Source organism: Rosa chinensis, chromosome 3 (genome assembly GCF_002994745.2).
Source record: "Rosa chinensis cultivar Old Blush chromosome 3, RchiOBHm-V2, whole genome shotgun sequence".
NCBI classification, from domain to species: Eukaryota; Viridiplantae; Streptophyta; class Magnoliopsida; order Rosales; family Rosaceae; genus Rosa; species Rosa chinensis.
In genome coordinates this window covers 35860464-35874916 of record NC_037090.1, presented here as the reverse complement: position 1 = coordinate 35874916, position 14453 = coordinate 35860464, and the positions used below count along the sequence as shown (strand labels likewise).

Here is a 14453-nt window from a genome sequence, read left to right as displayed (position 1 = left end):
AAAAAAAAAAAAAAAACTAAAACTTTTAAGAAAGGACTTTAAAATCAACAACCCAACATTTAAATCAACAAGTCTGGAAAAGCAACAAAATAAGGTGGCAAGTGCATTGTGGTGCCTTAGGGCTTACATCATAACCGAAATGAAAGGAAAGTTCAACAACAACAAATAAACAAAGGGGTGAGGCGCGCTCCCAGGTAGGCGGACCTCACAGAGTTCAACATGGATTGAAAAACGAGTAAAACGATGGAATACCACAAGGGAAGAACTTCAAGCAACAGGAACAGCAACACACGAACTTGGCCAACGACCCACTTCTAATCCAAATCGTCCGGAATGACCTCGTTATAACCTGAAATGTAGGGGTGAGCATTTCGTCCTCGCTAGCCCAATAGGGGCCGACCCAACCTTAGTTAGGTTTGAAATCTAATAGGTAAAACATAGCTACTAGAATATAGGTTGCGCGCATTTGTAAAATCAAGTAAAACAAATGCAAACAAAAACAATCATAGTTGTTTCGTTTCAGGAAATCATATGCAGCATGCTTCACACAATTTGGAGCTCCGAGATACTTACCTGCCCACTAAACCAAAATAAATCGGTGACCGACCTGGTTCGTCCTGAGTTCGAGAACCAGCCAACTACTCTATAGTCCTTGTGACTACTAGTAGCGAAAGTGTCCATTTCCTGGCTCTGAGTCTCCTATGACTGGTTCACTGTCTGTACTCACCTTTCCTCGACAAACATAGGAGCATAGCCCCCTCCAGAGGTTCACGGTTATCGACACCGTGGGATCCCTAGGAATCTACGCGTCTAGGTCCCATTCACTTTCAGGTCACAAACATAAACATACAATGGGTACAGTATCTCAACATGCAAGTCTAGCCTCGGTTTTAGCAATCCACAATTATCAGTTCTGAAAACACATGTATCACGAGGCATCGACTAATGAACAACCAAAAACATACTTGCAGGCAGCATAATATTATACTAGAGCATTCCACATATATCGAAAAGCCTCTAACAAGGAAGGGACAGCTCACCCTACCTGGAATATGCCGGCGTATTCCACACTCTGCTGCTTCCCGCTTAAACTTTCTTAACGATCGTGTTTCCTAAACCATTACTTAGTTGGTAAGTAATTATCCAGGTAAACATCATGATCAACTTTAAAGTAATCGCGCATACTAAATCCTTTTTATTTCAATGAGGCCATTAATTATTTCTTTCAACCTTTACCAATTTGGGAAACTAACTTCTTTCTAAAAAAAAGAAAACGTCCTTATCGCTCCGCTAAACTTTCGCCAATCTGAACGACCAAAGTCGAGTCGATCCTCACATTTTACGAGGTCGGTCAACCCTGGTCAACTCTCGGAGTTGACTTTTAACATTTGACTTTGACTTCTGACTTTTAACCAAGTAATCCTTTATTTACCATTATTTATTATTTATTAAAAATAAATAAGTAAATAATTCTTATTTATTAAAAATAAATAAATAAATAATTATAAATAAAGTTTTGCTTTTACTTTTACCCATTTACTTCACCTTTTCACTTTTACCATAACTTTTACCTCCACACTTTCACTTTTACCATTCACCTCCTTTTTACCGAATTTACCTTTACTTTCACCTTCTTCACTTTTTACCACTTTACCGAGGTAAAAACTCATTTAATCCAACTTTTACTCTTTTATTCACTTTCTTTATTTTCTTTCAAAAATAAAGCCATTTCCTTTTCTTCATCCTTTTCTTTTTCTTTTGGCCAAAATACACAACAACAATTCACCAAAATATTCAACACAAAATTCCAACACTTAGAAAACTAGGCTAATAAAATTCTACTAATTAAATCCTCCTCAAACATCTAATTTTCACAATTTTCCAACAACAACAATAGCTTCACAAAAATCAAAATCAACCAAATAAATTCCAAAAATTCTAGGGTTTGTCCAAAACCCATTCCTTACCCTTTCTTCTTCAAAAATCATGTCATACTCCTTCTCCTTGGCCTTCTTCACCTACAAATCCGTCCATAATCAACATCTCAACCAAAAACTCGAAAACAAGGTTGCATGGATAGATCCTTACCAAAAATAGCCCAGCTTCATGGTTCAAGGAGAAATCGGGTTCATGCAAACAAAATCACAAACCCAAATCAAAAACTCGGATTTAGGAAGAAAGATGTATAGATCGAAGGAATATAGGCTAGATTAGGATGGAAAATACCTTGATTTGAGCTTGGAAAGAAGAAATCACAAAAGCCCCAAATTTAGCTTCGGGTTCTAGGGTTTTTGGGGGATTAAATGGCTAAATTTCATGATTTTGGTTGGAGAAATGGAAAGAGGGAAGGAAGAGGAGAAAATCTGGAAATTTTGGTGAGGAGAGGGGTTCCGGCGACGGCGGCCGGCGACGGCGGTGCGGCGTCCGGCGGTGGCGGCGATTTCCGGTGGAGGCTAGAGAGAGAGGCTCTCGGTTAGAGAGAGAAAGGAGATGGAGAAAATGAGAGGGAGGCTAGGGTTTTTGGGGGGTTAAGATGCTTAAATAGCTTCCCCTATTTTAATTGTGAAAAGTCCAATTTGCCCCTCCTTTTGGGCCAATGGGCTTGGGCTGCTCCTATTTCATTTTCCTCTTAATTTTCCTTAAGCCCATTCCGAAAATTACCTCTTCAAACACCCTTATTTCTCCGATACTTCACCGAATCCTTTCGGGAAAAATTTTCCGAGCTTATCCTAAGCCTCGATACTTTGAAAATACTTTTCTAGACCCAAATTGGATTTTCTCTAAATTTCTTAATCCTTTAAATGGCCTCAAAGTCTTAACCTAAGCGCGAATACTTGTGTACCATACGAATACGTGGCTTCATACGTTATTCGACAAATTAAAATAAACAATAAATAAAATAAAAAGAAGACGGGGGTCTACATTTACTTTCACCCTTTTCTCTTTTTACCACTTTACCACGGTAAAACTCATTTATTTCACCTTTTACTCATTTCTTTACTTTTTATTTTTTCCAAAATGAGGCCTTTTCTTTTCTTCTTCCTTTTCTTTTTCTTTTGGTCCAAATTATACAACAACAATCACCAAACTTCTCAACACAATTTACCAACACTTTGAAAACTAAACTAATAAAATCCTACTAATTAAACCCTCCTCAAGTATCCACTTTTCACAATTTTTCACCAACAAAATAATTCAACAAATATTCAAAATCAACAAAACAAACTCCAAAAATTCAAGGGTTTGTCCAAAACCCATTCCTTACCCTTTCTTCTTCAAAAACTCACAGCCTTTCCTCCTCCTTAGCGAAGACCTACAGATCCGTCCAAAATCAACATCACAACCCAAAATCGGATAGATCCTTACCCCAAATCCTTGCCAAACCCGTAGCCTAGCCTCTTGGTTTAAGGGAAAATCGGGTTCATGCACCAAAATCACAAATGAGAATCAAAAACTCAAATTTGGTAAGAAATAAGTGTAAATCGAAGGAATAGAGGCTCGATTAGGAGGGATATTACCTTGATTTGAACTTAGAATGAAGAAATCACTAAAACCCCCATTTTGGTTTGAGAAATAGATAGAGGAAATGAAAAGGAGAAAATTTGAAAATTTTGGTGTGGATTGGAGCATCGGTAGTGGTGCGGCGGCAGCTGAAGACGCAAGGGGAGAGAGAGAGGCTCGGATGAGAGAGAGAGGGAGAGCTGAAGAGAGAGAGAGGGAAGTGAGAAAAATGGGGTTTGAGGCTAGGGTTTGAGGGATGTGAGGCCTTAAATACCTCCCCCTTTAACTAGTGTGAAAAGTCTAATTTGTCCTTTCTTTTGGGCCAAGTGTGGGCTTGGCTGCTCTCATTTTCTTTTTCTCTTAAAATCTCTCAAGCCTACTCCGAAAATACTATTCCAAACATCCTTATTTCTCCGACACTTCACCGAATCCTTTTGGGAAAATTTTCCGGGCTTTTCTAAACCTCAACACTTCAAGAAAAGTTTCCTAGACTCAAATTTGATTTTCTCCAAATTCTTAATCCTTTAAAATAGCATCATAGTCTTACCTATGCGCGAATACATTTCGTACCTCACGAATACGTGGTCCCATACATTGTATGACAAAATAAAATAAATAAGAAAAAGTACGGAGGTCTACAAATTCCAAACTCCATACCAATGCAGCCAATTTGAATCTAAACGTAGATACATGAGAACAAAATTATGATGTAAAAGTTCAGCCCATTATACCTCAAATTGAGGTTTCCACACCACAAGGGCAGCCCTTTTTGTTTGCCATCTTTCAAAAAAGAACACACAATCTTCTACTTCTGCCAAAACCACCCAATTAACCAATTAGCAACAGAACTTTCATAAATAATGAACACCAAACTGAGAGAACCAGACACAGAGAATGAGAAAGCCAAAGAAGAATCCATTATAAATTAAGCAGCAACAAGAAGAACCCATTAAAGTTTAAGCAAAAAGAACAAGAACCCATTAAAGGTTAAGCAAAAAGAAGAAGAAGAAGCTAGAATTTTGATTGAGTGATGAGAAAGAAGGAGAAATAGTGATCGAAACTTGCCTTCCAAGAAGGAACTGCTGCTAGTCTTGGCTTGTTTTCTGCGGCGTTTGAAGTCCATAGCTGCTAGCTTTTTCCTCAAATCTCAAAGTACATCAACACACACACTGAGTGATGAGAAAGAAGGAGAAATAGTGATCGAAACTTGCCTTCCAAGAAGGAACTGCTGCTAGTCTTGGCTTGTTTTCTGCGGCGTTTGAAGTCCATAGCTGCTAGCTTTTTCCTCAAATCTCAAAGTACATCAACACACACACACACACACACACAGATATATATATATATATATATATATATATATATATATATATATAAATAAGGAGCCGTTCTAAAGAGGATGTCCGCACTTTCGCTAAAGTGCGGACGGCTACGCTGCAGCTCGGCTTGGGGCACGACGGAGCGGCGGGGATTGCCTGAAGGACTCCAGGGGTCGCGCGGAGAGGTCTGGAGTCGGGGGAGTCGCCGGTGACACGTTGCAGCGCTGCCCAGAAAACCTGCAGTTGCAGGTCGGGTTGCTGCCCAGAACCTGCAACCCCAACCTCCTCCGATCTTGAACGCTGCCCAGAACCGTCCGAGATGCCTCCGGCCTCCCTCTTGCAAGCCGTGCGCCGTCGTCGCCGCCTGGATCGCCTCCGCTGCGTCGCCGTCCGCACTTTAACGAAGTGCGGACGTCCACTTTGGAACGGGCCTCTATATATATATATGTTGAAGCAGATTGTGTCTATCTTGTGGTCCTCTGCAAATTGTTATAGATTAATATTGGGTTGCATGTGTACAAAGATATCATCCACTCAATCCAAACTATGCTCCAGCTACAAGTGTATAATGTTGATGTTTCTTAATATGTATACTACAGATGTGAGAGAAAGTCGTAGCCCAGCCAACGAAAACATCAAATTGTAGGGATATCACTGAAGTCTGGAATTAATAAAGGTGGGATATAGGAAGGTGGGATGGAGTTTGTAGGATAACTAAATCTACACATACACCTCCACGTCGTCACAGTCAGGAATCTCCACACAATGTGTGATGTGTGTATGTACATATACATATACATATACTTACACATATACATACAAAAGTTGCATAGATGAACGAAAGGAAAAGTAAAAAAGAAACAACAGGCAAGAGATCATAGAAACTGTAGTTTACTGCACAATGGATTGATGAGAACTTTGCAAAATTAGATATTAGAGTTACAATTGAAGAGTATTTAGAGAAATGGCTAAATTACAATATGTATACAAACACGTACAATAATTATGACTAAATTCAATGTCTAGTGCACAACCCCATGAGAAAAGATCTGGTTATAGGTATCCAATTAAACCCAATACAATAGCAATATGCCATATGGTATGAGATGATCATATGCATGAACAAATTGGTTCTAGGGTAAGCTTAGCTAGGAATTCAGTACCATTCTTAGGTAGGAAAACAACCATTAAGCTTTTAAAAGGTTTGGAGGGACCAACACTACTAAAGTCCCAAAAATATCAATCTCACATCAGAGGAACTATAAAATTATTAAACACATCCAGCAGTAATCGCTGAGTTTCTCTACCAAGTTCAGGGACAGGAGCATAGAAAACCACCCATCTATAAGATTGTGCTTCATGTGGAAATCCTATCAAACTCAAGTGCAACCAACTAAACCAATTATTGGTTTCTAGAACCCAAGTTTCTTAACAATCAATTAAGTTGTCATTACTTTATTACCTTTTGAGTAAAAATTAATTGCACATAGTGAGCGAAAATGTCACCCAACATAATTTCACTCGTATTCATTTAGTGAATAGAGTTTTTATTATTTCAGGTTCGAACCATTCAAGACAGAATGTGTCTCTTAATTACAATCCTTTGTTACAGGGAAATACCCTTTGATTCCATTTATGAAGAAACCAATTGATGGGATGTGTGTTTGTTGGTTTTTGCGGCTGCACCGAGATATTTGAATGGGTTGCTTACGTACCCTTGGAGAGGCATTAAGTCACTCGTAGTTCAAGAGTTCCAATGAGTGAATGATTCATTGGAGGGCTTTGATTTTGGAATGAGAGTAATGTTTGGGACGAATTTGGTTTAAGTGGACCAGGGATTCGATTTTGTGTTTAGGACGCGGTTGCATCTAGATAGATTTGGTTCTAAATTGCCTACATACCCTTTGCGGGATCAAACCACATGTAGTTCTGGCATTCGAGATTTAAATGGGCAGATAACCCATTTATTTTGGATTTGTGTTTGGGAGATTTGAAAGGTTTAGAACCTTTGAATTTTGTGTGATTTGGGAATGATTTGATTTTCTGGTGCTGGGAGAATTTGACTGGAGTCAGTGATTCATTTGGGACTGGTCGAATTTGACTGGTGGAGTTAGGGATTCTGTTTGGAGTTCCGGTTGCATGCATCTAGTGGGTCGCTAGACTGCCTACATATCCTGTGAAGGGATCAAACCTCTGCAGTTCATCAAAATTTGTATTTCTGGTTTTGTATCGAGTAATCAACAGATCTTTGTTTGTCTATCCGTCAATCGATCATTTTGGGTGGACAACTCAATAGTGGTGAAGTCTTTGATAATTTGATTTGGGCGCTTGTCGTGCGAGCTTTGCAATTTGGCCCTGAGACTTCAAATGGGCCTTGCACTGCTTGATGTCTGCTCTGAGACTTTTCAATGGGTAGTTGATTTGGAGGAGTCGAGTTTTTATGTCAAGTCACACTTTGCTTTTGACAAGCCGAACTTTTGATTTTGGGCTTAGGATAGACATTTGGTAATGGGCTTGCTTCCATTTTTTTTGTAGGAGGCCCAGCTGGTTTCCTTCTTTTCCTTTCTCCGTTTTCTTCTTCTCTTCACTTTTTTTTTTTTTTCTTCTTTTCATCGCCCCAATTCAGAACCCAGGCGAAGACGAGTTTTGGTGCTGGTATTTATGCCCAATCAATCTGAAGATGCAACTTGGAGATGGAAACACCTCTTCTGCGAGACAAAACCTCCCCACCTTTGAAACTTGCGCTCGGCTTTATTGCTTCTCACTATGAAGAATTGGGTAAGGACCCTCTTCATTTTTTCCTTGCTTCTGTCTTCATAATTCAAAGACCCTGATTTCAACAATATTTCTATTTTGCTTCAGAGTGATTTCGAGGGAGTACCCACCACTTAGGAGCTCGTTTCTTCACCTTGGTTGTTCAATTTGGTTGCCGCATTTTATCGAACAGGTGTTGTGTTATCATTTTGCAGTGGCAAAGTCAATTATCCATCTTTGTAGCTTCATGCATGTTAGCTTTATTGCAGGATTTAATTTGAAGAAGAACATGTCTTTTGTTTTGAGACTTGATTCATCGAAACTCTTAGCTCCAGTTTTGACTGTAGGCATATTAGATAGAAGACCACTTGGCCTCCTGTTAATCATTGCCTTGGAACTCCAGTATTGTCTTCAATTTGGGGCTTACGAACTGAGCTTTGAAATATTGTTCTTTTATTTGCAAAGAAACAAAAGTTGCTTTAATTAGGTTTGCTTCTTTTGTCTTTACTTCATGGTGGTGCCATGTTTAAATAAGCCTCTTCTTCTTTGTTTTGGAAGGCCACAGCCAAACTTTATGCTTTTATTTATTTATTTAATTTTTTTTTTATGTTTTGGTTTTGTCTTGATCTGTTGAAGAAGACAAACATGTAGCTCTTTGGTCATCAATTTCCCCTTTCTTCTTTGACTTTCACTTTGAGAGAAAACCCACCGAGCTCATTTTGATTTCAAGAGCAACAGAGCCAAATTTTCAAGGACTCTCTCTGCTCGCATTTTTTTGTTATGGTAGTTTGACAGGGAAGCCTTTTTGCTTGCTTTTTTTTTTTTGCTGTCAGTGAGGACGAAAGAGATGAGTCCTTTTTGTTTGACATTCCTTGCGGATTTGTTGCAGGTTTCAGTCAAGGCTTCTAGAAGGAGTCGTTTCTCTTCTTATTTGCTTCATGGACAATGGTCATGACTCATGAACATGGCATGGCACATCTGAAAGAAGAGGTGCCTGCTTCGTCAGCAGCAGTAGCAACTTGCACCAGAAACAATTGTGTCGTCTTCTTTTCCTCATCACCAGTTTGTACTCATTCGACAGAGCTTCTGTATGTGGTGCGGGCGTGAGTGCAGGCAAGAGCTTTGGTGGAGCTTGTTTTCGTTGAAGCTCCATTGACACTCTGTTTACTGCTGCAAGGCTTTAAAAAAATTTCACCGGATTGGTCATACACCCGTTGATACACATGTATCGTAAACGAGATTGTGACCGCTCCGGGGACCTCCATAGCTCCATGGTGACACAGGTAACAGAGATGCTACACAGAAAAAGAAAGTATCACGGGTGGATCAGAGAGGCCCCAATCTTTGTGTTGTTTGCTTGTTGGCTCCTTGCTTCGATCAAAATTGCTGAAACGCTTCCTCTCTCCTCTGCAGCAAGCTTCGCCTCTTTCTTGATGTATTTCCTGTGTGTCTTCTCTCCAGCCTTTTCTGCTTCTACTCCGCTCTAGCTTTTTCTACTCCTCCTTCGAACAAAGTCTCTGAGCACTTCTCCTTTGCAGCAGGGCTTCACCTTTCTCTTGATGTATCCCTTGTCTGTCCTTTGTTGTAGAGAGTGTGCCTTTTTATAGGCAACAATGGATCAGCTTGAGATAGGATAATTATCAATTCAAATTCAAATTGCAGTTATAATCACATTTGTCAATTTGAAATGAACATAGCAGCAACCAACTTTCACGTTGAAGCTTTTGGTGGCTTTTGTGAATTTCAAAGCTCACTTATCTTGACTTGGTCTTCCATTTGTAGGAGGTGAAGAGTACCCAACAGTCTTGTTTTGAAATTTGAATGTCCACGTGAAGCATAAGAAATCTTTTGCATGTATTTGAATTTGCATATTAAATCCCGTAGAGTTGATCATCAAGTTTGAATTGCATGGTCAGTAAGTGCCCCATGCAAGAAGAATTCTATCCAAGCTTGGGATCTTATCTTTGTACCAACGCAGCAATCTTTTTTTTTTTTTCCTTTCAACATTACCACCAAATAGGCTGATGCCATATTTTAACAATTTTTTATCAATAGAAAACCAACCTGCAATCCAACAGAATCCAATGAACATTTCAACTGCCCAATATCAACATTGAGCCGATTAAAATCTGCAGACACAAAAACAGAACTCATAAGAAACAAAAACATTATCCCATTATGTGTCATTTACAAGTCAATGTGCAGGAGCATGCCAGACCAAGATAGTAACCTCACCTTCCTCATGGGTTCGAACTAGGCCCCCAAATTTCATCGGAAACCTTAGCATTCTCTGCCTCCATGGAGCTAATTAAGCTCCTGCTCAAAACGTCCCATATATGCTTCTAAAAATTGAACCAATCACATTAAGCAGCAAGTAAAAGCACCAAATGTCACAAACCCACAACTGTCCAGTAAAGCAAAAACTAATCTGCTTGTAGTGAACTTACCAAAATTTTGATCCCCTAACAGACCAACTTCTTTGACATGACATAGATAATCAACTATATGGATTGTAACTTGATTTATTCATATGATTGTGGTTTTATACTTTGTTCCTTGCATTCCATCTCCATCATTGTATATGTGTGGAGACACCAAAAATTTAATGAAAATAAAATTCATTAAATAATTCGGTCAACAATTGAAATTATGACCAAACAAATATAGTCGGCATGTGGGTCCCACAAAATGCGCACATGGCTTATGAGTAAGCAAAACCAAGCGAATTCAGGGAATGACACGCGGCGGCATACAAAAATCCCGACGGCAATAAATAAATTTGTTCCAACTTAATCAGCTGATATTAAAGCGGATCAAGAAAATTAAATCAATTGATTCCGAGTCAAATCAATTATTAAATTTCGTCTGTTGATTAGATGTCAATTTATTTAAATTGATAATCAAGATGAAAATCAGCCATTAAATTAATTGGCTAAATTTCATAATAGTCGAGATTAAATCGATCAATTAAAGCTGATTGATTTGATTATGCTATTAATGAAATACAATTAAAATCAACCATCAAATTAATTAGCTAATTCCTTAATGGTCGTGATTAAATCAATTAATTGAGGCTGATTGATTTAATTATGCTATTAAGGAAAATGCAATTAATTACGTGTCATCAAGCATTCCAAATCGAGAGAGATGCCTACACTATAAATATCCTCTCTCAAAGACGACGACAGACAGAGGGATGCAAGCATACGGAAGAAATCTCTCCAAAGCTCAGAAATTTCCCAAGATCGTGAAAAACCATCAAGTTGCCAAATAGTCGGTCTCTTCACTTCACTAACTTCAGACAAATAAGGGACATCACCTGCAAGTTCAGAAGTCGTCAAACTCGCTGAGAATCAACAAGCACCAAGCAAACGTGCCGATTCATTCGCCATCAAAGCCATACTCGCCACGTGACACCGCTTGTGGGTCAAATCTGATCAAGTTCAAGCCTCTATAGCCCTTGATCACTTGTTGTCTTCAAGTCGTCAACAAAGCAAAGTTTCTACCAAGTTCTTCATCAAGCTCGTGGATAATCAACAAGCACTAAACACATGTGCCGATTCATTCACCATCAAAGCTAAAGAACACTCACCACATGACATCGCTCGTGGTTCAAATCTGATCAAGAGCAAGCCGCTGCATCCCTTGATCAACCGTCTTCTGCAAGTCGTCAACAAAGTAAATCCTCTACAAGTTCTTCATCAAGCTCGTGGAGAATCAACAAGCACCAAACACACCACGTGACTCCACTACCAATGCAGAAGAAGACTCACCACGTGACACCACTCGTGGCCTAAATCCGATCAAGATCAAGCTTCTACAGCCCTTGGTCAATCGTCTTCCTCAAATCGTCAATATAACAAGAAGTTCACACTACAACTGTTCGATTCAAGATCAAGTGCTCGCCACCCTTGGATCAAATCAACATTGGAGATCGAATCAGAGGAGATTTTTGTGAAAGAGCATCTACAGAGATTGTAACCCTCAAATTCATTAATAAAAATATATTATTTTGTACGCGTGTTCTTCTTTCATTCGTTGCAGGATTTTCGTATTTACAATGTGTTTAATGATTTAGGTTTTATTTGTTTACAATTTTGCGTTTACAAATCCTCAATTCCCCCTTTTTTACGTTTTGATGATTATATACTCTTTTGTGTTTTGTTTTTGTAAATATACCTTATACATATTTAAATTCTTTATTTGTTTATGCAATTGCAGGTGCACCCTCAATCCCCATCTTGAACAATCCCTACTTATTCTATACTAACAATTAATATTGGATTAAATACTTGTTACTCCTTAAACTTTTCCCTGAAAAACAGTTTAGTCCCTCGCCTTTCAAATTAAACTGGATAGTCCTTCTTCTCTTTAATTCTCACACAACAGGTCCAAAACAGGTCTAAAATGACTATTATACCCCTGAGATCTTTTTTTATATATTTTTTTCTCTTTTTTAAATTTCTCTCTCTTTTTTTTTTCTTTTTTTTTTTTTTTTCTGGTTCTCTCTTTCTCCTTCTCTCTCTCCCTCTCCAAGTTCGTATATGACCTCGAGTTTATCCACTCGATCCACCTCCGTCGTTGTCCCCACTAAGATCAGCCACCTCTCCTCCTCCTCGTCCTCCATCACTCCCACCAATAAGCCCCGCCAGAACTGCAGTTTCCCAACCGAAAATGGCGCTGTGACTCCACGCCATCGGCCGCCGGAGCTCGACCTGGAGCTTCTCTCCCTCAAAAGCTCGAGTCCTACACCTCACTCAAGGACCTCCTCCCCTCCTCCTCCTCCTCCTTCGTCGCGGTCCAGTCCCCGATGCCCAACTTAACCACCAACTCCGGCTACGAGATATCCATCCGTAGCCGCCTCGTCAAGCGGGTCACCTGGGCCTATCTCCAGTCCGTGTCCTCCACTTGCGGCCCACACTTGCTCCGCCGCCTCTGGCTCAAGTTCACCCCCTGCCTCTCCTTCATCACCCACTGCCATCATTTTGGAAATTTCATTTAGAGAGAGAGAGAGAGAGAAGGGCAGAGACAGTTCGCCGGAGCATTGCCACGGTTTTGAGCCATGGTTGATCGAGAATAGGGTAGGTGGATTCCAAATATGCCCTCTCTCTCCTCGAGTTTTCTCTCTCTGCTGTGTCTTTCCTTGATATGAATTCGATGAACCCATGGAAATTTTTTGGGTCTGAGACAGATGTGAAAGGACTGAGGGAGTACGAGTGGTGAAGTGTAATCGGGCAAGAGAAGAGTTGCAGCGATTGTATTGTTGCAGGTGATGAGTCTCCACGAAGAAGAAGGTTTGGGTGCCCAGAGAAAATTCTGGGTACCTGCGTGTTGGCGTGTGGACCATTTTCCGGTGTCGCTGGATGATGCGGAGGCAGGACCAGACTAGTCGGAGGCCGGTGAGTACAGTAGTGGTGGAGGTGAGCTGCATGGTAGTGTGAGAGACCAGTCATGGAGGAGAGAGAAAATCTCAGTTCCACTTTCTCTCTCCTCAAAATTTTCTGTCAAATTGAAACCCAGCAACTTAATTGCTTGATTTTCATGTGAAGGAGATAAAATCAAGGAGACATGAAGAAGATGAGCTGCATGAGTAGTTGGAGCATTTGTGGGTCTTGTCATGAAGGCCATGGCAGAGGATCCTGAATCCCAAAGAGAGATAGAGAGGAGAGAGAGAGAGAGAGAGAACCAGAAAAAAAAAAAAATTTAAAAAGAGAAAAAAAATTAAAAAAAGGATCTCAGGGGTATAATAGTCATTTTAGACCTGTTTTGGACCTGTTGTGTGAGAATTAAAGAGAATAAGGACTATCCAGTTTAATTTGAAAGGCGAGGGACTAAAATGTTTTTCAGGGAAAAGTTTGAGGAGTAACAAGTATTTAATCCATTAATATTTTTACAAGGTTTTAGCGCTGTTGTTAGGGATTGAAAAATCACTTGGTTTTACGTTTATAAATATTTTGTGTATGTGTATTTCATAAATATTTTTGATAATTTTTAGGGTTAGAGTTTGTTTAGGAATTATAGACCATAATGGAATAGGTGAATGATTCTCTTTTTAACATTTGTTTCAAACTCTCTTTCAAGTAGGTGCACCTTAGTAGGATATGGTGTCTAGGTTGATTGGATACAAGAAATATTTTAAGTGAGCTTAGTCTCCACCAAAATCGTTCCTTTACTACCTGCTCATATTTGAAAATAGTTACCAAAAGATTGAGAGGAAGGACTTGTGTTAAGGCTAGAACCCTTAGGTAGTACTTCTAAACCTTAGTTTGTGATTTCTAATGGGACTTTGTAATTGCCTTCTAACACATATTTCGTTTATTCTTTTAATTTTTGTTTATTATTATTATTATTATTATTATTATTATTATTATTATTATTATTATTATTATTATTATTATTATTATTATTATTATTATTATTATTATTTTATACGTTGTACATTTGTTGATATTTATGCTTGTTTAATTTTTGTATATTTTAGGTTAACTACACTTGTATATATATTCACTTGTATTTTTGTAAATCAATTCATAGTTATACTTGTTTATATAACTAACTTTATTTAATAACTAACTTTATTTAATGGAGGTACCCTGGCTGAAAGACGTTATATTCAAGTGTTCGGAAGTAGCCGTGAAGAAGTCGACAACACAGATTTGCTTTTTCTTTCCTATGTCTTCTATTTTTGATTTTGATCCTTTATTTTTATTTTAGGATTTGTGTTGGAGGTCCGACGCCGGTGGTGGGGTGGCGCGTATGGAGGTGAAGCAACGGTGTTGGTGCAGTGGCTTAATTGGACTAAGAGGGAGGGATCTGAATACCTTGAGGGTTTGGTTTCTTGGGCTTGGATATTGTTAGTAGGCCCAATCTGGGTTGGTGATT

The 14453-nt window shown here is 39.1% G+C and overlaps 1 long non-coding RNA gene across 1 annotated transcript; it reads left to right on the top strand.

Annotated features, from left to right (window-relative positions):
* The first annotated feature begins 7403 nt into the window (after window positions 1-7403).
* Window positions 7404-9578, top strand: LOC112195323. The gene is made up of 3 exons (XR_002934460.2): window positions 7404-7595; window positions 7680-7764; window positions 8461-9578. It is a non-coding gene; the product is annotated as an uncharacterized LOC112195323 (long non-coding RNA).
* Window positions 9579-14453: the final 4875 nt, after the last annotated feature.